At 44.9% G+C, this 23,268-nt stretch overlaps 1 protein-coding gene across 13 annotated transcripts in view; it reads left to right on the forward strand.

Moving 5' to 3' along the window:
• The window catches only part of LOC147105924 (protein piccolo-like), a 917,910-nt gene that overhangs the window by 73,217 nt on the left and 821,425 nt on the right, over positions 1–23,268 (forward strand). The gene's annotated exons all lie outside the window — the stretch shown is intronic.

The following is a 23,268-nucleotide window of genomic DNA, read 5'->3' on the forward strand; positions in this document are numbered from 1 at the left end:
CTCGCTGGCAAGTAATTCCCAGCCATCTGGAGTTTGCAGTGATAGCGCTGTCGATCGGACAGCGCTATGCTGTCCAAAATGAATTTTACAAGATGAAATGAAGGGATTAAAAGGATCTTTTGACTTCAGGTTTCCTCCTTTTGGAAGCTATTTCCCCCCCCCTCAGTTTCTGCCTTTATCTTTGCCAGAATGGGAGGCTAAATATCCATTTGGAACCCTCTGCCATTGTCTCTCTCTTGGAGCAGTCCCTGAGACTTGTCTTACTGCTCCTCTATTGCACTGACTTAATAAAAATGAACCCCCAGCAGTCATTGCAAACAAGTAAGGGGCTCAAATCAAATGCTGGAGATCTAACTTTTAAACTCAATCCTGATTTTTAGTGTTGTCCTTCTGTAAGGACACAGGATCATTTGTCTGAGCCTCTGTATACAATTTGTCATTATAAAGATTTTCCTAAAAAAGTTAATTTATTCATAAAGTAGATTACCATCTAGCTTCCTCCAGACTACCCGCAGTCTCAACCAACATGTTAGTCCTGAGGCTTGTTAGTGATTGAGAAGTGGAGATAATGGCATCATGGTGAAAACTAATGATTGATGCAATGATGTCTCTACTCTGTGTAAAAAAAAAATTAGACACTTGGGCCATGATTTCATTAATGGAAGCGGGTTGGTGCGGGTCAGGTGGTTTCCGGCTTCCAGTCCCGCCCCCAGCTGCATCCGGGCCACAGATGTGATTTTGCCTTGATTGACCTTGTTAAGCTCGCCCTGTGGGCTTGTCGGCCAATTAACAGGAAGTGAGCCAGATGACGTCATTTGATGACGCATCGTCTGCTGGTTTCCTTAAAGGGGCCACACAATTTTATTTTGGTAGCTGATTTCTCAGTGTTTGACAGCATTGTGGTGCTGCAAAAACTGACAATCACTTCACAAAGGTGACCTCTTGCACCCAGGCTCTCCAATGACTCCCTCCATAGGCTGGAATAGATGGCAGCTGCAGGTGAGGTGGCAGAAGCGATCTGTCACTGGTGAGAGAGGTTCTCCCAATGAGGTGTCACTGGACATGGATTTAAAAACTTTTAACCTAAAGAAAAGTGTAAATGTATTAAAAATGCAGTTCCCAACATTTTCTTTCCTCTGAGACTCACCATGTGCAACATTGGATCCTTCACACCACTTCTGCAGCTGTCATCAATCCAGCAACATTACAGCAGACTCCCAGCACTTACCTGGCGTGGTATCCGGAGATCGGGGAACCCGAGCCAGAAGCGGCAAAATTCAAAAACAGGCGGTCAACTACTGGCAAGTACCTGTTAATAGGCAGGTACTTGGCTTTAATCCTCTTCCCGCTGCTAGGTGTCTGGTCCATTCGCAAATCGGGGACCCGACACTTGGGAAAGCTGTTTGGAGCGCAAATTCCGGCGCCCAGGCGAGCTTGGCGCCCCAAACGCGGCGCCACCGAATTTCTAGGCCAATGTGTTTTAATGTGGAGGGTATGAAAGTAGCAGAGTTCTTTAAATATGTATGTACCCTTCCTCCTGAAGGGGAGTATTTAAATAAAGCATTTTTAGAATGGTGGAGTTGATTCCTTGATGCAACAAATCCTTCCCCTCTCCACCTTTTCTCTGGGCCACTTGGCCAGAGTCCATCATGTTTTGACAATATTCCATGCACTGGCTGATAGCAGCAGAACCTTGGGAAGAAACTAAAGAGTAGGGTCAACTTGATCCAGAAACTCATTGGATCCACATGGGGAGCAGATGCTCAAACTCTCCATACGGCAGCACTCACCCTGGTGTACTCTACAGCGGAGTACTGCTCTCCAGCATGGCTATCAAGTCCGCATGTCAAATTCGTTGATGTCCAGCTGAATTCTACAATGAGAATTATCACCGGTACGCTTTTACCTTGGCTGCCCGTGCTTGCAAACTTCGCACCACCACACCTATGCCATGAATATGCAGTCTCCAGAGAACACATCCGCTACATCAGCAAAGACATGTCAATCCAGGCCGACTTGAACAACCTACCACCAACCCGTCTCAAATCTAGAAGGCCAGTTTGGACCGTCATTGAAGCCCTTCAGCGATCTCCCCTCAGCCTTGATGACCGATGGCGAAATGCTTGGAAGAACTGCGACATACAGAATGGATTCCTTCTCGAGGACCCCACAGCACTACCTGAAGGATCAAACCTTCCTCGCAAACAGTGGACAACCATCAACCTCCTCAGTACCGGTCATGGTTGATGCTGCCACCTTCTCCATAGATGGAAGATTAAAGCATCCCCATCATGTGACTGTGGAGCTCCTGATCAGACCCTGGAGCACGTCATTGAGCACTACCCTCACAGGAAATTCGCAGGCAGCCTACAAGATATCCACGCTGCTACACCGGAAGCTTTGCCCTGGATATCTAACTTAGATACTGACATTTGATTTGCTTTGTTACTACCATACCAAAGAAGAAGAATAACAGCAGAAGGTGAGAAACAAACATAGAATCATAGGATGATTACAGCACAGAAGGAGGCCATTCGGCCCATCGAGCTCATGCCGGCTCTCTGCAAGAGCCAGCTAGTCCCACTCCTCCGCCCTTTCCCTGTAGCCCTGCAAATTTTTTTCCTTCAGGTACTTATCCAACTCCCTTTTGAAAGCCATGATTCAATCTGCCTCCACCACCCTTTCAGGCAGTGCATTCCAGATCCTAACTAGTCGCGGTGTAAAAAGGTTTTTCCTCATGTCGCCTTTGGTTCTTCTGCCAATCACCTTAAATCTGTGTCCTCTGGTTCTCGACCCTTCTGCCAATGGGAACAGTTTCTCTCTATCTGCTCTGTCCAGACCCCTCATGATTTTGAACACCTCTATCAAATCTCCTCTCAACCTTCTCTGCTCTAAGGAGAACAACCCCAGCTTCTCCAATCTATCCACGTAACTGAAGTTCCTCATCCCTGGAACCATTCTTGTAAATCTTTTCTGCACCCTCTCTAAGGTCTTCACATCCTTCCTAAAGTGTGGTGCCCAGAATTGGACACAATACTCCAGTTGAGGCCGGACCAGTGTTTTATACAGGTTCATCATAACTTCCTTGCTTTTGTACTCTCTGCCTCTACTTATGAAGCCCAGGATCCCGTATGCCAGTGTAAGACTTCCAACATGTGGTTGGAATCAGATGAAACGTAACAGCCCCGATGCCGAGACATTTATATCACTAATGGTAGAGTTACAACATTAGCCATTCTCCCAGCAACAGTGGCAAATTCCAAACTAGATAGAGTTCTCTGCAGCCAAGAGCGAGAGTCCTGTAGGCTGTGTTGCCTACCCGGTGCCAGGGTTAAGGACATCTCCTCTGGGCTGGATAGAAACTTGGAGTGGGAGGGGGAGGATCCAGTTGTCGTGGTCCATGTTGGTACCAACGACATAGATAGGACAAGGAAGGAGGTTCTGCTGAGGGAGTTTGAGCAGCTAGGGGCCAAATTAAAAAGCAGAACCACAAGGGTAATAATCTCTGGATTATTACCTGAGCCACGAGCGAATTTGGCAAGGACAAATAAAATAAGAGAGTTAAATGCGTGGCTCAAAGACTGGTGTGGAAGAAATGGGTTTTGCTTCCTGGGACACTGGCACCAGTACTGGGACAGGAGGGAGCTGTTCCGTTGGGACGGGCTTCACTTGGCCAGTGCTGGGACTAGAGTCCTGGCGGATCATAGAACTAGGGCTGTAGAGAGGGCTTTAAACTAACTAGTGGGGGGTAGCTTCCTAGAGAACAAATAATAAAAATGACAACAGAGAAGGTCAAAGACTTAGGTAGCAGTGGGGAAATTAAAAACCAGAGCGTGTCAGGAAGGGGCAGAAGGTATGGAGTAAAAGGTAAAGTAATAAAAAGGGCAAAAGCAGGAACTAAGTGTCACAAAACATATTTGAAAGTTCTCTATCTGAATGCACGTAGCATTCGTAACAAAATAGACGAGTTAAAGGCACAAATAGCTACATATGGGTATGATCTTGTGGCCATTACAGAAACATGGCTACAGGGTGACAATGCCTGGGAATTAAACATACCAGGTTATTTAACAATCAGGAAGGACAGGCAGGAAGGAAGGGGAGGTGGGGTGGCTATGTTAATAAAGGAAGGAATCACTGTAATACAGAGAAATGATATTGGGTCAAAAGATCAGGATAATGAAACAGTTTGGGTGGAGATAAGGAATAATAAGGGGAAAAAAACACTAGTGGGCGTAGTATATAGGCCTCCGAACAGTCGCAACTCGGTTGGACGGAGTATCAATCAGGAAATAGTTGAGGCTTGTAATAAGGGAACATCTATAATTATGGGGGATTTTAACTATCATATAAATTAGACGAATCAAATTGGGCAGGGCTGCCTTGAGGATGAGTTCATTGAGTGTATTAGGGATGGGTTTCTTGAGCAGTATGTAACTGAACCAACCAGGGGGCAAGCAACCTTAGATCTGGTCCTGTGTAACGAGACAGGATTAATTAAAAATGTCCTAGTAAAGGATCCCCTTGGAATGAGTGACCATAACATGGTTGAATTCCATATTCAGTTAGAGGGTGAGGAGGTTGTACCTCAAACAAGCGTGCTAAGCTTGAATAAAGGAGACTATGAAGGTATGAGAGCGGAATTGAGTAAAGTGGATTGGGAAAATAGGTTAAAGGATAAGACGATACATGATCAGTGGTGTACATTTAAGGAGTTATTTTACAACTTCCAAAAAAAATATATTCCACTGAGAAAAAAAGGGTGTAAAAGAAAAGACAGCCATCCGTGGCTAAGTAAAGAAATTAAGGATAGTATTCGACTAAAAACAAGGGCATATAAGGTAGCCAAATCTAGTGGGAGGATAGAGGATTGGGAAAACTTTAAAAGACAGCAAAAAATAACAAAAAGATTGATTAAGAAAGGGAAGATAGATTATGAAAGTAAATTAGCAAAAAATATAAAGACAGATATTAAGAGTTTTTATAGTTATATAAAAAGAAAAAGGGTGGCTAAAGTAAATGTTGGTCCCTTAGAGGATGAGACCGGGAAATTAATGGTGGGAAATATGGAGATGGCAAAAACACTGAATGAATATTTTGTATCAGTCTTTACAGTAGAGGACACCAAGAATATCCCAACACTTGACAAGCAGGGGGCTATAGGGGGGGAGGAGATAAACACGATCAAAATCACTAAGGAAGTTATACTCGGTAAAATAATGGGACTCAAGGCGGATAAATCACCTGGACCTGATGGCTTACATCCTAGGGTCTTGAGGGAAGTGGCGGTAGGGATTGTGGATGCATTGGTAATAATCTTCCAAAACTCCCTGGACTCAGCAAAGGTCCCGGCAGACTGGAAAACTGCTAATGTAACACCCTTATTTAAAAAGGGCAGCAGACAGAAGGCTGGAAACTATAGACCGGTTAGCCTAACATCTGTGGTAGGTAAAATTTTGGAGTCCATTATTAAGGAGACAGTAACAGGACATTTGGATAATCATAATTTAATAAGACAAAGTCAGCATGGTTTTATGAAGGGGAAGTCATGTTTGACAAATTTGCTGGAGTTCTTTGAGGAAGTAACATATATAGGGTGGATAAAGGTGAACCAGTGGACGTAGTGTATTTAGACTTCCAAAAGGCATTTGACAAGGTGCCACACAAAAGATTATTGCTTAAGATAAAAAATCACGGGATTGGGGGTAATATTCTGGCATGGATAGAGGATTGGCTATCTAACAGAAGGCAGAGAGTTGGGATAAATGGTTCATTCTCAGACTGGCAATCAGTAACCAGTGGTGTTCCGCAGGGGTCAGTGCTGGGTCCCCAACTCTTTACAATCTATATTAACGATTTGGAGGAGGGGACCGAGTGTAACACATCAAAGTTTGCAGATGATACTAAGATGGGAGGGAAAGTAGTGAGTGAGGAGGACATAAAAAACCTGCAAGGGGACATAGACAGGCTAAGTAAGTGGGCAGAGATTTGGCAGATGGAATACAATACTGGAAAGTGTGAGGTTATGCACTTTGGCAGGAAAAATCGTAGAGCAAGTTATTATCTTAATGGCAAGAAACTTGAAAGTACTGAAGTACAAAGGGATCTGGGGGTCCTGGTGCACGAAACTCAAAAGGTTAGTATGCAGGTGCAGCAAGTGATTAAGAAGGCCAATGGAATGTTGGCTTTCATTGCTAGGGGGATAGAATATAAAAATAGGGAAGTATTGCTTCAGTTGCACAAGGTATTGGTGAGACCGCACCTGGAATACTGCATACAGTTTTGGTGTCCATACTTAAGAAAGGACATACTTGCTCTCGAGTCAGTACAAAGAAGGTTCACTCGATTAATCCCGGGGATGAGGGGATGGACATATGAGGAGAGGTTGAGTAGATTGGGACTCTACTCATTGGAGTTCAGAAGAATGAGAGGCGATCTTATTGAAACATATAAGATTATGAAGGGGTTGGATCGGGTGGATGCAGGGAGGATGTTCCAGATGATGGGTGAAACTAGAACTAGGGGGCATAGATACATAGATACATAGAAGATAGGAGCAGGAGTAGGCCATTCGGCCCTTCGTGCCTGCTCCGCCATTCGATGAGATCATGGCTGATCCTTTAATTCAGTATCCCGTCCCCGCCTTCTCTCCGTAACCCTTAACCCCTTTTGCCCGTAGAAATATATCTAATTCCCTCTTAAATATATTTAATGAGCTGGCGTACACTGCCCTCTGTGGCAATGAGTTCCACAGGTTCACCACTCTCTGAGTGAAGAAATTCCCCCTCATCTCTGTCCTAAATGGTTTAGCCCTTATCCTTAAATTATGTCCTCTAGTTCTGTTCTCACCCGCCAAGGGAAACATTCCTTCTGCATCCAGTCTGTCTAGACCTGTCAGAATTTTATACACTTCTATGAGGTCCCCTCTCAATCTTCTAAACTCCAGTGTGTACATCCCTAAACTACATAGTCTCTCCTCATAGGTCATTCCCGCCATTCCTGGTATCAGCCTGGTGAATCGCCGCTGCACCCCCTCCATGGCAAGAACATCCTTCCTCAGATGAGGCGACCAAAACTGTACACAGTACTCGAGGTGTGGTCTCACCAGTGCCCTGTACAGCTGCAGCAAGGTATCCCTGTTCCTGTATTCTAACCCTTTTGCTATGAAGGCCAGCATACCGTTTGCCTTCTTGAATAAGGGGCTGCTCTTTCAAAACTGAGATGAGGAGGAACTTCTTCACTCAGAGGGTGGTAGGTCCATGGAATATGCTGCCCCAAAAAGCTGTCGAAGCTACATCATTACATAAATTTAAAACAGAAATAGACAGTTTCCTAGAAGAAAAGGGAATTAAGGGTTACAGGGAGCGGGCAGGAATTTGGACATGAGTCTAAGTTCGGATAGGTCATGGCCCTGTGGGTAGCGGAGCGGGCCCAGGGGCCGTGTAGCCTGATCCTGCTCCTGTTTCATGTGTCTAATTCTGTTAGATTCAGGAGATAGTCCTGTCATAGTGGATTGGCGGTTAGGATCAGATCAGCCATGATCTTATTGAATGGCGGAGCAGGCTCGAGGGGCCAATTGGCCTACTCCTGCTCCTATTTCTTATGTTCTTATGTCCTTTATGCTCACTTCCAAAGCCATGTATTGCAAGTCATGTTCACTTCATTTCAGAGAAATGTCTTCAAAACTAGAAGCTACTATTTTGTCCACTGAAAGTAAATTGGAAGGATGGAGTACCGACGTACATACCTGGCAAAATAATTTGTTAATTTTTTTTTATTCATTGATGGGATGCGGGCGTCGCTGGCTAGGCCTGCATTTAGTGCCCATCCCTAATTGCCCTTGAGAAGATAATGGTGAGCCACCTTCTTGAACCACTGCAGTCCATATGGTGTAGGTACACCCACAATGCTGTTAGGAAGGGAGTTCCAGGATTTTGGCCCAGCGACAGTGAAGGAACGGCGATACAGGTCCAAGTCAGGATGGTGTGTGGCTTGGAGGGGAACTTGTAGGTGGTGATGTTCCCATGCATCTGCTGCCCTTGTCCTTCTAAGCGGTAGAGGTCGCGGGTTTGGAAGGTGCTGTTGAAGGAGCTTTGGCGAGTTGCTGCAGTGCATCTTGTAGATCGTACACACTGCAGCCACAGTGCGCCGGTGGTGGAGGGAGTGAATGTTTAAGGTGGTGGATGGAGTGCCAATCGAGCGGGCTGCTTTATCCTGAATGGTGTCGAGCCTCTTGAGTGTTGTTGGGGCTGCACTCATCCAGGCAAATGGAGAGTATTCCATCACACTCCTGACTTGTGCCTTGTAGATGGTGGAAAGGCTTTGGGGAGTCAGGAGGTGAGACACTCGCTGCAGAATACCCAGCCTCTGACCTGCTCTTGTAGGCACAGTATTTATATGGCTGGTCCAGTTCAGTTTCTGATCAATGGTAACCCCCAGGATGTTGATAGTGGGGGATTCAGCGATGGTAATGCCATTGAATGTCAAGGGGAGATGGTTAGAGTCTCGCTTGTTGGAGATGGTCATTGCCTGGCACTTGTGTGGTGCAAATGTTACTTGCCACTTGTCAGCCCAAGTCTGAATGTTGTCCAGGTCTTGCTGCATATGGACACGGTCTGCGTCAGTATCTGACGAGTCTCGAATGGTGCTGAACAGTGTGCAATCATCAGCGAACATCCCCACTTCTGACCTTATGATGGAGGGTGTTAAATCTGTGAGTTGTTCAAGTAATTAATACTCAGACTTAATCAGTAACAATAAAACAGGTCTTTACTGGTTAGAGGTAGGGACTATGCATAGGTCTTTACTTCATGCCCACAGGCGGGAACTGAGGGGAGATCAGTACCCACAGTACTATTTATACCCCTATGGCCAGGAGTGGTACTGCGTATCACTACGCCCAACAAGTAGTGCAGTCCTGTCCATAGGTTCAAAGTAGCACACATATTACATACACAACATTCCTCCCTTCCTAGCTTTACAGTCATCTCCCCATTTAACATAACGTAATAACATATATACATATATAACTTCAGGTTTACATAACAGAATAACATAGATACATAGATAACTTCATGTCAAAACAGATCACAGATTCAGTCTCTGCGGAAAACAGTTCACAGATTCAATCTCTGTGGTGGAGTCGGTTCACGTTGCTGGAGTGACTCATTCAATAGTCCTTCCATGGATTTAACAGTTTGAACTTCCGAACTGAATTGGCTCCGTTCGGAGGGACCACGTGTGTGATCTGGTAGAGGTAATAATGGTTCAGATGGGTCATCTTCTGTTTCGACTTTTCCTTTTCTGCTTCTTGGAGACTCTCTGGGCTCCACTGTCAGCTGCCAGCTGCATGCGCAGTTCCTCCTCCTCTCCCTCCTTTTTCCGTAGTAGAGCCACCTTCTCCCGATGTTCCGTAGACTTTCGGTGCTCCTCCATGATTTCTGTATGGTGGGAGTCGAAGTTACAAGTTGGGCAGGACAGGACATAGTAATATTCGGTGTCGTCCTGATCTAGGCCAGCGAGAGGGTCTTCTATTTCCTCCATACCCAGCTGGGCGTTAGCCAGCTTTTGTTCCAAGTCCAGACATCTTTCCTGAAGAGACTTCTTCATGCGTACCTCTTCATCCAGCTTTTTCTGAGCTTTCAGCAAGTCGTTTACTAATGACCTCATTTGAGATTTTACTACTTCAACTTCTTTTGGAGATTGATTGATCGGACTATTCAATCCCTCTACCGGAGCAGCTGTTTCAGCGGTCTGTTGTTCTACGTTGACGTGAGTCAGCGTACTTTTGGCATCCAAGGGCTGCTCTGTTGCAGTCATCTCAGTCTGTGTTGCCACCTCAGCTCTTCCAATAACCTTTGAGAGCTCCGAACCCCTTTCGTTTGAATATTGAAGTTCGTGTTCAAGTTTTTCCCATTTCAGAGTCCTGTCCTTCAGCATATGCAGGAGTTGGCTGACCGTTAACTCCTCTGACATCAGACGTTTTGTGTGCTCCTGCTCCATTTTCTCCATCAGCTGCTTCTGTTGTCTTTCCAGATTCTCCAACTCTATATCAAAGAACTCTTTCGTTGCATTCAACTCTTGCTCACAACGGCGAAGCATTTGTTCTAATTGCTGTTGTAGTTTGAAATGGAGTTGAGTTCGAGCCCGGTGTCCCTCAGAAATGGGCACATCAGTAGACTTGCCAGACTCAGAATCCACAGTTAAACTATGTTGTTGTTGCTCAGTGGAATTCTGTGCTGAAACTTTGTCTTTTGCACCTGAGTTGGGCTTACCATCATCCGTTCCAGAGTCTGGGCCGACTATCTTCACCGAGTTCTCACTCGTTATTGTTTGTAGGAAATGCCAGTCCATATTCACTTTCCTAATCCACTCCCGTCCTAGTAGTGGAGGACCTCCTTCAGATATCACATATAAGTCCATTATTTGACTGTCTTCGCCCTTGTGGACCACTGCAACCTCTATTTTCCCGATGGGGTACACTCTTTGCCCCGTGTATGTTTCCAATATAATCCCCGTATCCTGTAGGGGAATATGTTGGAATAACTTTCCGTAATCTTTCTTATTTATGACCGTCAATGCCGATCCAGTGTCCAATTCCAGTTTTACTTGGACTCCTTCTATCTGAAGAGTGACCCAAATTGTCTGGAGGTCTGCACCCTTACCAGCGTTGAGTACTCTTAAGCTAGCCAGTTCATTACTGCTAGCGTCTGAATCGGACTCCTGTTCGGTCACCTTGTGTACCTTTGCGTATTTTCCTTGCGGTGACTTCTTGTTGCTGGTCTTCTTCGCTGACCTGCATACTCTAGCTATATGTCCAAGCCTACCACAAGTTCTACATTCTTGGTTTTTAAACCAACACTGGTTCTGATCATGCGTTGTCTTTCCACAACGATAACATTTGCCAGAACTCACACCCAATTTGTGTGCACTGAGCTCCGGTGACCGTAGCTGCATTACTGCCGTGCCTCTCGCTGCGGCTTCGTGTGCTGCTGCCATAGTGACCGCCTTCTCAAGCGTCAGCTCATTCTCCTCGAGCAGTCGCTTTTGTGTATCCTGTTTAAATAAACCACACACAAATTTGTCTCGAAGTGCCTCTGTCAGTCCCGTTCCAAACTGGCAATATTTCGCTAATTTACGCAATTCCAGCAAATAATCAGCATTGCTTTCATGCTGTAGCTGCCTTCTGTCGTAAAATTTAAATCGTTCCGCTAGCATCAGCGGCGTGGGGTTTAGATGATCTTTCAGGACAGTAACAATCTCATCGAACGTCTTATCCACCGGTTCATCTGGTGATAACAGGTGTTTCAATTGCCCGTATGTCTTCGCACCCATTAAATTTAATAATGTTAGTGCTTTATCAGCCTCATGAATTTTATTGGCCTTACAATAATTTTTAACTCGTTCAACATATATGGCCCAATCTTCGATGTCACTATCAAAGTTGCTAATATTCCCGTGTTTAGGCATTGTAGTACTTTATCAGATTTGCAATTTCTCAGATTTTTTTTTTTTACTGCTATCCAAGATGGCGGCTTCCCGCTCTTGCCGTCGTCCTCCGCCCACAAAATGGCGGTTTTCCCGCGCTTGGCGGTCTTCACCCGTCCCCCAACGCCATCTCCCTTCAGCCCCCGAGTGCGGCCCTTATCTTCGCCGCGATCGCCCGAGTGCGGCCCTTATCAGCGGATGCGATCGCTGGATCGCGAAGCGGCTCTTGGCTCTTATCAGGAGATGCGATCGCTCTGTTGAAACGCCTCCCGCTCGAAGCGGCTCTCGCGCCCTATTCCTCCAGCTCCCCCAGCCCCGTTCGTGCGGCCAACGCGGTCGACTGCCTGTCGCGTCGCTGCCCGGCTCAGACAACGGCTTACCCACCACCAAGCTGGAGAAGAAGCTGACGGTCGCCGATGGAGGCTCCGAGGTCAGGATGTCTTCCAGTGGGGTGGAGAGGGTGGAAACCTCTCTGCAACGTCCTGGCTGTGGACGAAGCTGCCGTGGAGTGACTGCCGCAGGGTCCGAATCAGACTCGTCGCCAGTGTTAAATCTGTGAGTTGTTCAAGTAATTAATACTCAGACTTAATCAGTAACAATAAAACAGGTCTTTACTGGTTAGAGGTAGGGACTATACATAGGTCTTTACTTCATGCCCACAGGCGGGAACTGAGGGGAGATCAGTACCCACAGTACTATTTATACCCCTATGGCCAGGAGTGGTACTGCGTATCACTACACCCAACAAGTAGTGCAGTCCTGTCCATAGGTTCAAAGTAGCACACATATTACATACACAACAGAGGGAAGGTCATTGATGAAACAGCTGAAGATGGTTGGGCCTAGGACACTGCCCTGAGGAACTCCTGCAGTGATGTCATGTGATTGAGATGAATGACCTCCAACAACCACAGCCAACTTCCTTTGTGCTAGGTATGATTCCAACCAATGGAGAGTTTTCCCCTTGATTCCCATTGACTTCAGTTTTGCTAGGGCTCCTTGATGCCACACTCAATCAAATGCTGCCTTGATGTCAAGGGCAGTCACTCTCACCTCACCTCTTGAGTTCAGCTCTTTTGTCCATGTTTGGACCAAGGCTGTAATGAGGTCAGGAGCTGAGTGGCCCTGGCGGAACCCAAACTGGGCGTCAGTTAGCAGGTTATTGCTGAGTAAGTGCCGCTTGATAGCACTGTCGACGACACCTTCCGTCACTTTGCTGATGATTGAGAGTAGACTGATGGGACGGTAATTGGCCGGGTCGGATTTGTCCTGCTTTTTGTAGACAGGACATACTTGGGCAATTTTCCACATTGCCGGGTAGATGCCAGTGTTGTAGCTGTACTGGAACAGCTTGGCTAGGGGCGCAGCTAGTTCTGGAGCACAAGTCTTCAGTACTATTGCCGGAATGTTGTCAGGGCCCATAGCCTTTGCAGTATCCAGTGTCTTCAGCCGTTTCTTGACATCACGTGGAGTGAATTGAATGGGCTGAAGACTGGCATCTGTGATGCTGGGGACCTCAGGAGGAGGCCGAGATGGATCATCCACTTGGCACTTCTGGCTGAAGATAGTTGCAAATGCTTCAGCCTTGTCTTTTGCACTCACGTGCTGGGCTCCACCATCATTGAGGATGGGGATATTTTTGGAGCCTCCTCCTCCTGTTAACTGTTTAATTGTCCACCACCACTCACGACTGGATGTGGCAGGACTGCAGAGCTTTGATTTGATCCGATGGTTGTGAGATCGCTTAGCTCTGTCTATCGCATGTTGCTTCTGTTGTTTGGCATGCAAGTAGTCCTGTGTTGTAGCCTCACCAGGTTGACACCTCATTTTTCGGTATGCCTGGTGCTGTTCCCGGCATGCTCTCCTGCACTCTCTGTTAAACCAGGGTTGATCTCCTGGCTTGATGGTAATGGTAGAGTGAGGGATATGCCGGGCCATGAGGTTACAGATTGTGGTTGAATACAATTCTGCTGCTGCTGATGGCTCACAGCGCCTCATGGATGCCCAGTTTTGAGTTGCCAGATCTGTTCGAAATCTGTCCCATTTAGCACGGTGGTAGTGCCACACAACACGGTGGAGGGTATCCTCAACATGAAGATGGGACTTCGTCTCCACAAGGACTGTGCGGTGGTCACTTCCACCAATGCTGTCATGGACAGATGCATCTGCAACAGGTAGATTGGTGAAGACGAGATCAAGTAGGTTTTTCCCTCTTGTTGGTTCCCTCACCACCTGTCGCAGACCCAGTCTGGCAGCTATGTCCTTTAGGACTCGACCAGCTCGGTCAGTTGTGGTGCTACCGAGCCACTCTTGGTGATAGACACTGAAGTCCCCCACCCAGAGGACATTTTGTGCCCTTGCTACTCTCAGTGCTTCTTCCAATTGGTGTTCAACATGAAGGAGTACTGTCACTTTCTGGTAGATGCTGGATTTAATTGAATTTAGATAAACCAGCTTCCCAGTAGAGCACAATGATTATCGGTTTCAGTCAACATGCAGACATTGCAGAGGCAGTGCTTGTGTCTGGATTGTGACTTCTGCTGACCATTTCAATACTCTGAAGTAGTTTTGCAAGGAACCTACAAAGAAAAAAATTCCTTGGTGGATATGATGCCAGGTATCCTCCCCGCCAAACCCCTCTTACTTGCTGCCACCTCTGCTTTCAAGCAATGTTTATTGGGCAGTGAGCATAAGGGGCTGTTCCATTCCACTGAAGGCAGTAATGGGAATTGAATGTTGCAGGTCAAGCCACAATAAATGATTACGGCAGGAAATTACAGTGTGATCACTGAAATGAAAAAACAGGGATGATTATTAAGGCTCCAGCAGAAGCTGTTGTCAAAGAAAAGATTTGTGAGATTATGCAGTATGTTTTTGAGCTCTTTCATAGAACTCTGCTGCTGCTCACTGACGAGACTGGCTTGGATTTTCCGGGGCCTGTGTGCATACGCGGTCGGAAGTGCCCCGCAAGCTCCGGGTTCCCACCTGCGATGTGCATGCGCGAAAACCCAGAACTTGCGATCTGTCAAGTTTCAGCTCGACAGATTGTATGAATCTGCCGGAAATGGATGTCCGCTGGCACAGAGTTGGGCTGTTTGCCCAGCGAAGACCCACCAAACTCTTATACCTGGTAAAAGTAGGCATAAGGCCTTTTACCAGCGTAAGGGTTTAAATAAATGTTAAAATAACATTTTTTAAATGATTTAACCACACAACAACCTTTAAAATTAGTTTAGGTTATTTTGGCCTCTTGGAAAATGTTTAAATTTTTTTTTCAAAAAATAAAATTTTTGTTTTAAATGTTTAAATTAAATTGTGTTTTAATTCATTTTGACCATGCGATGATTTATTTTTATTTAATGGGGTGAAACTGTTTTTTATGGGATTTCTATTCAGTTTATGGGGATTCTGTACGTGATTGGTTGGGCCGGGCCACGTGATCACAGGGACCTTGCGAACCGCGGCGACCCGGGATCCGTGGGACTTTACGCAGGGTCTGCCTGCAGGCCCAGGAGCGCGTGTCTTCGACGGTCCGGAGGCACCAGGTTGGTGCGGAATTTACCTGCAGTTCGGAGACGTTCACCCACAGGAAGCCTCCGACCACAATTTCCAGCCCAATAACTAAATCACCATGTAACGTGAATAATCTAGGAGATGATTGCTATAAATCACTGAATCTTTTAGATTGTTTCATGTTTTGTCCACTTGTATTTTTATTTATTTTTTGCTTGCAAGATAATTTGCAATGTCCTGGTTAGTTAGTAAAGATGGCGGCAGGTAATCACCAGGAATTTGTTGTGGGTTCTCTCAAGGTACAACGGCCAATTGGGAGAATCAGCCTCCTAAAGCTCTATAATATAACTGATCTTCCATTGAGAAATCTTAATGCTGTTATTAAAGATTGGCGGACATAAGGGCTTCGTAACTGGGTAAAATATTTTTAAGAGTTTACAAGACTACTCCGACCAGGTCTTGCCTTTGTATTATGTGGATTTAGAAAATGCCCACTTTACATTGAGCATGTATTCAATAAGAGCCTGTACAATATACGTTCAGGAGATTTGATCTCTCTCTTGTATGAGAGATGCACAATGTTTCTTTAGCTATTGGAAGACTCTATCAGCAGTAAAGGTTGTCCTGCACTAATCCATCAGCTGCTGTGGAAGGGTGTGTATATACCATACCTTCTGCAGTATCCGAAAGTGCTTGCACACACAATTCTACAATACTGTGTGTAACAGACGTAAGTGCATCATTGCCTTTTTTACCCAGTGTGTGTTTGATTAGAGGAAAGTATAACTAGGAATGTGAGTACTTCTGACAATAACAAATAAATTACTCTTAATTCTTTATACCAGTAGTTTTCCAGCATGCTGTCTCATTCTGTGAAGTGTGGGGTTAAATAGAACCTTGTTGATGATGTTTAATCCTTTGGTCTATGGACTGGCGCTGCTCAAAGCAATGGTAGGTGAGCTCAATTGATGGACAGCTTGACAACACAATCTCCAGCCCTGAGCAACCGGGCTGTGAGGCAGTTGCTTTGAGCTGCAATCACTTCAATTTACACTTGTCAGTTAACTTCAGTGCCCATTGTTTACACACATTGAATAATCTATTCAGTATTGATTCAATAACATATTTGTCAAAACAGATTCTGCTGAATTAACAAGAAAAATGCTGAATTACAGCTCATTTTAGAAAGCCTTTAAAGCAGCCTGGTGTCTATAAATAATTTCATAAGCAACCTATCTGATTTATTTATGTGTTTCTAAATAACTATGTGCAGTCATTTTTATTTAAATGACCAATAGAAACATAGAAACATAGAAGATAGGAGCAGGAGTCGGCCATTCGGCCCCTCGAGCCTGCTCCGCCATTCAATGTGATCATGGCTGATCATCCAAATTCAGTACCCTGTCCCTGCCTTCTCCCCATATCCCTTGATCCCTTTAGCCTCAAGAAATATATCCAACTCTTTCTTGAATATATTTAATGAACTGGCCTCCACCGCCCTCTGTGGCAGAGAATTCCACAGGCTCACCACTCTCTGGGTGAAGAAATTCCTCCTCATTTCAGTCCTAAATGGCTTACCCCTTATCCTTAGACTATGACCCCTGGTTCTGGACTCCCCGGCCATCAGAAACATACTTCCTGCATCTAGTCTGTCCAGGCCTGACAGAATTTTATAGGTTTCGATGAGATCCCCTCTCAATCTTCTAAACTCCAGTGAGTATAAGCCCAATCGACACAATCTCTCCTCATACGTCATTCCTGCCATCCCAGGTATCAGCCTGGTGAATCTTCGCTGCACTCCCTCCATGGCAAGAACCTCCTTCCTCAGGTAAGGTGACCAAAACTGCACACAATACTCAAGGTGCGGTCTCACCAAGGCCCTGTACAACTGTAGCAAGAAATCTTACTGCATGGCACATGTACCTGACTGTGAATGTAAATGTCTAGATTATTTGAAAATAATGGTTTAGAGAAACACCACTGTACTCGAGTGTGACTAGATCTTTAGATCTGAATAATCGTTCCTCTGCTGGTGGCAGGGTTGAAATCCTAACTGTTGGACCTCAGATGTAGGAGTCTTGCTGATTGTTTATATATCACAAAGACTTTTTACTGTTCATTTAAAAGTTTTTTTTGTTCCTTTTATTATCTTTCTCCCCAATTGCCTCACCCCTCTTGTCCTGAAGGTGTTGATTCCATTCTGGGATATGCTTCCACGTTCCCCCGTCAACCTCTGATACCTCGGCCAAGTGGCTATTATTCATGTGTGAGTATTGGCAGGCTACCAGAGAGCATGGCATCTAAGCCCAGTCCTACGCTCACTTGATATCCAGACACTTGCATGCACTTCCAGCAGAGGTCACTGAATAGTGATCACAAGTGGGAATCCTGGCACTGAATCTCCACGCTGGTCCAGAACAACCACCTGAGCATAGAACAAGGAACGTAGGTTCTTCACGCTCTGTGTGGCTCACTACTTGCTGGATAAATGTGCCGAGTCACTGGGGGAGCTGCATACCTCTCGCTTTCAATTGGCTCACATCACAGTACCATGACTTATTAAAAATACTAAATAAATGGTGCATGTAGAGAAGTCTGCAGTCCTGACCTTCCCCCATTTCAGTAAATGACAAAGTGTGAAGACAGGAAATCTAAAAGGTTTTTTAAAAAAGGGAAAGTACAAAGATATAATTTCCTTTTTAATTATTCAAAACTTCACTGAGCTTTGTCATTTAGTTAACAACTACTGATTCTGTGGTACCATAGAATCTTACAGTACAGAAGGAGGCCATTTAGCCTGTCCTGCCTCTTTGAAAGAGCTCTCACAATTAGTCCCACTCTCTCCCCATAGCCCTGTATTTTCCTTCCCCCTGACAGGGATAAATATTGGCAGGGACACCTCCTCTGCTCTTCTTCAAATTAGTGCCATGGGATCTTGCACATCCACCTGAGAGAGTAGATGGGGCCTCAGTTTAATGTCTCATCTGAAAGACCTGCCCCTCCGACAGTGCAGCACTCCCTCAGCACTGCACTGGACTGTCAGGCTAGATTTTTATGCTCAAGTCTCTGGAGTGGGACTTCGAACCCACAACCTTCTGACTCAGAGGTGAGGGGTGCTGCCCACTGAGCTATTATGACAGCTGAGAATGAGCTGTTTGTTTTCCTAGTAGAAGGTTAGCTCTTCATTTTTAATTTTCCCAGAGGCAGTAATAGTTACACAACTGGCCTTTATGATTATCTTGATTATTTTTCTGAATTCATGATTCATCACAAGTTCCTGGAACTCCCTACCAGACAGTTGGATCCAAGGAGTAGAAAGCTTTGCTATCCATGGTGGGCCAAAAAAGGGCAGATCCAGAAATGGCCAGAGAGACATGAATGGAGTTCTCGGGGAGGATATAGGGTTGATGGGGATTGCAGAGATAGGATGAGGATTAAAAATGAGAGTGAGGATTTTAAATTTCATTGCATTAAGGGACAGGGAGGCAAAGTAGTTCAGGAAGGGCAGGAATTGTGGATGGGTGGGACTCCGGATGGGTGGAAGAGACAGGTTAGGGTACACGCAGCAGAGTTTTGGACAAATTGGAGTTTATGGATTTTTGGAGGAAGGGAGGCCAGGAAAACATTTGGAGGAGACGAGGGCAGGTTTGAAAGTTTCAGCATTGAAGGGACTGTGGTCGGGTCAAAGGCTGGTGATGTGGTGGAGGTGGAAGTAAACGGATTTTGTGATGGAGAGGATATGGGGTCCATAACTTAGCTCAGGGTTAAAGAGGATGTCAAAACTGTGAATAATCTGATTGGACCTGAGACAGTGAAGGAAATGCAATTAGTGCAAGGGAGCAGAGATTGTTGCAGAGGCCAGAGAGTTCAGTCTTCCCGATGTTGAACTGGAAGAAGTTGTGGCTCATCACAAGCAACATAATGGCCCTGAAATTGCGGTCTCCATGATGGCATACTGTACGCCATCGTATTCCCTTTGAAAGGCCTGCAACGTCCGGGTTAGCTCATGCGCAAAATCCGGAACTTGCGATCTGCCAAGGTATGCCTTGACAGATCATCCGAACCACCTGAAAAATGAGTATTGCTGGTGCAGAGTTGAGCTATTTTCCCAACAACTGGCCAGCAATTGCCCATGAAACTCTTAAGGCTGGTAAAAGCAGGAGTAGGGCCTGCGTGCATCAGCGTAAGGGTATATATAAGGCTTAAATAAAACATTTAAAAATCCAAAATGATGCGCATACACTTTTAAATGAGTTTATGCAAATATTGGCCTGGATTAAGATGTTTAAAATTATTTATCAAAAAATTTAATTTTTATTGAGGTTCCTGCAATGAAGGGACTAATGAATAAAATTGAAATTCAGTACATTATATAATTATTTGGGGATTTCATTGCATATCATTAGGGGATTCCCTACATAAATGATTGCAATGGAATCCTCCTTTGTGATTGGAGGACTGGGCCCATGTGATTCCAGGGGCACTTCCGAACCGCCTGCGTCCGTGGGATCCGTGGGCCTTTACGCAGGCGTACGCCTGGAGGCCCGAAGCCTGAACTCTCCGCAGCCTGGACGCCTGAAGGTAGGTTCATAAATGTTTCGCGGGTCGGAGGCGTACTGCGGAGGTACGCCGCCGACTGCAATTTCTAGCACAATAAAGAAATATTTCCTCGTTATTTGTAGCAAAATCATAACTGTGAGTATGAAGAAAATATTAATCAGCTACTGGCCTGTAAACTCTTAATAATCTATAAGAATTTAGCTGAATGTCTGCATATTTTCAAGTACAGGAAACTCTCGATTTACCGGCACCTAAATAACCGGAAATCTCTGTTAACCAGCAAAATTCAGGAGTAGGTTCAGGTAAGTTTTAATTCATATTAGTGGCCGTTCCTGGATCTTGTGGTCGGGTTGCTGCACCTGTTGCTAAGCAACAGGGATGCTTGGATCTTGTGGCCAGTTCCTGCACCTGTTGCTAAGCAACAGGGACGCTTGGATCTTGTGGCCGGAGTTCCTGCACCTGTTGCTAAGCAACAGGGACGCTTGGATCTTGTGGCCAGAGTTCCTGCACCTGTTGCTAAGCAACAGGGACGCTTGGATCTTGTGGCCGGAGTTCCTGCACCTGTTGCCAAGCAACAGGGAAGCCTGGATTTGTTGCTGTGTACGGAGCTCTCGTACCTTTTACTATACCTCTCTGTAATCCGGACTTTTTGATAAACTGGCACCACGCCGGTCCCGTTGGTGCCGGATAAAAAAGAGTTTCCTGTAAGTTGCTGTTTACACTCCCACTTTGCTTTCGATACACACTTTTTAAGTAGGTGCAGTTCACTCAGCTACATTTTCTAATTTTATTCTCTCTTTTCTATATTTATTCTCCTATTTTTATTCTATTTTTAATCACCTCTTTAGAATGAGTCTTACCAAGGATAAGTAGGGTCTTACCAAGGACCAAGGGTAGACAGGACTTTAAACTAATGAAGGGGGCGTGGGAGAATTCAGGAAAGGGTGAATTCAAAAACAGAAAGAGAAATGTCAAGGTTGTAGAGCAGAGTGGTGGTCTGGGTAAAGATAAGCAGAGTGGGTCAGGAAGGGACAGAAAGATTAACAACGGTAATAGGGCATTAGTGACTAAAGTGACATCAGGGACAAATAGAAGAAAGTTAAAGCTAAAGGTACTATATCTGAATGCACAAAGCATTCGCAACAAAATAGATGAATTAATAGCGCAGATAGAAATAAACGGGTTTGATTTAATAGCCATTACAGAGATGTGGTTGCAGAGTGACCAAGGTTGGGAACTAAATATTCCAGGATATTTGACTTTTAGAAGAGATAGACAAAATGGAAAATGAGGAGGGGTAGCTCTGATAATAAAAGAGGGAATAAAGACAGCAGGGAGAAAGGATCTTGGCTCGGAAAAACAAAATGTAGAATCAGTTTGGGTGGAGCTAAAACAAGAGGCAGAAAACACCAGTGGGAGTAGTCTATAGACCCCCTAACAGTAGTTGTAGTGTCAGGCAGAGTATAAATCAGGAAATTAGAGATGAATGTAACAAGAGTAATACAGCAATCATGGGGGATTTTAACTTTCATATAGACTGGGCAAACCAAATTTGCAGAAATAGTGCAGAGGAAGAGTTCATGGAATGCATTCAAGATAGTTTTCTCGATCAGTATGTCGAGTATGTCAAGGAACCTATGAGGGAATTGGCTACTGTGCAATGAGACGGGGTTAATTAATAACCTTGTAGTAAAGAAGCCTCTGGTGAGCAGTGATCATAATATGATAGAACTTTATGTTGAGTTTGAGAGTGATTTAGTTAAGTACGAAACTAGGGTCTTAAACCTGAACAAAGCAAACAATGTAGGTATATGAGGCGAGTTGGCTAAGGTAGGGAAACTAGATTAAAAGATATGACAGTAGAAACGCAATGGCAAACATTTAAAGAAATAATTCATAATTCACAACGAATATACATTCCCTTAAGGAATAAAAACACCACAGGATAAATGGTCCAACCGTGACTAACGAGAAATTAAAGACAGTATTAGATTAAAGGAAAAAGCTTATAATGTTGCCAAAAAGAGTAGTAAGCCTGAGGATTTTAGAATTCAGCAAAGGAGGACCAAGAAATTGATAAATGAAAAATAGAATATGAGAGAAAACTAGCGAGAGACATAAAAACAGGCTGTAAAAGATTCTATAGATATGTAAAAAGGAAAAGATTAGCCAAAGTAAACATGGGTCGCTTACAGGCTGAGACAGGAGAAATTGTAATGGGGAATAAGGAAATGGCATGAGGAGGAATGGTGAGACATAACTGTATCCCCCGCAATGGTGATGAGTGTGAAAGGAATAGCTTGGGCATTGTTGGAATACTTTATGATGATGGTGTGGGGTGGTGCCAACCTGACGCTTCATGTGGCAACCAGCATCAAGTGAAGTAAATCTGGCCATGATGATGCCATCGCTGGCCTCTCGGGCAGTAATGTTATCGGGTGCTGATGCCCTATGTCCTGTGCAGCATCAGGTGATTGCAGAGAAGGTTAGTATTGTTGTTGGTGATGTTGGTGTTGGGGCTGACCGTGGAGGGATTCAGAGGACCAAGGTGAGATTTTTTCAAGGGCACCGATGTTGCTGGAATAGATGGCAGCTGAAGTTGAGATGACAGAAATGATCTGTCAATGGTGAGAGAGCTTGCTCCAAGGAGGTGACAATGGATAGAGAGTTTACTCCAAACACTTCCAAACTGCATACAGGTCAAAAATGTCTTCCAAGTCCTGAAGGCTCAAGCTTCTGACATTGGAAAGTGACCAGCTGTGAAATGGTAGCTTTCATACCACTTTTGCAGCTGTCACCTATTCACAGCAATGAGGAGACATAGAGAAACCGATCCTCCTTACCTGACGTGATCTCCAAACGACGTGAACCCCGTTAAAAATGTGGTAAAATAGTAGTTAACAAGCGTTTATCAAGCCATTAAGTATCTTAAATGCCTCCCCGCTGCTTGGTGTCTGGTCTGTTCTGAAATCGCAGACCCGACACTCTGAAACTTATAGGGAGACGGATTCGCAGCGGGTTCCTAACCCGCTGTCAATCATTTCAATTTTGACAGTGGGCCCGCCTCTAAACCCGCACTCTGAATGCCGGCAAAATTCAGCCCTTAGTGTCTGCCTTCACGGAAGAAGACGCAAAAAACCTCCCGGAAATAGTGGAGAACCAAGGGTCTAGTGAGAATGAGAACCTGAAAGAAATTAGTAAAAAAAAAATAGTACTGGAGAAATGAATGGAACTGAAAGCCGATAAATCCCCTGGACCTGATGGCCTACATCCTAGGGTTTTAATGAGGTGGCTATAGAGATGGTGGATGCATTGGTTGTGTATAGGCCACCAAACAGTAATGGTAATGTAGGGCACAGTATCAATCAAGAGATTAGAAGTGCATGTAACAAGGGCAATACGGTAATCATGGGGGACTTTAATCTACATATTGACTGGGCAAATCAAATTACCACTAATGGTGTGGAGGACGAATTCTTGGAATGCATGCGAGATGGTTTCCTGGATCAGTATGTGGAGGAACCAACCAAGGAACAGGCTATTCTGGATCTGGTACTGTGTAATGAGAAAGGGCTAATCAATAATCTTGTGGTAAAGGAGCCTTTAGGGACAAGTGACCATAATATGATTGAATTTTACATTAAGTTTGAGAGTGATGTAGTCCAATCTGAAACTACAAGGGTATGAGGGACAAGTTGGCCATGGTAG

Source organism: Somniosus microcephalus, chromosome 17, assembly GCF_052327205.1.
Source record: "Somniosus microcephalus isolate GS21.2 chromosome 17, FLI_Smic_1.0, whole genome shotgun sequence".
Taxonomy (NCBI): Eukaryota; Metazoa; Chordata; class Chondrichthyes; order Squaliformes; family Somniosidae; genus Somniosus; species Somniosus microcephalus.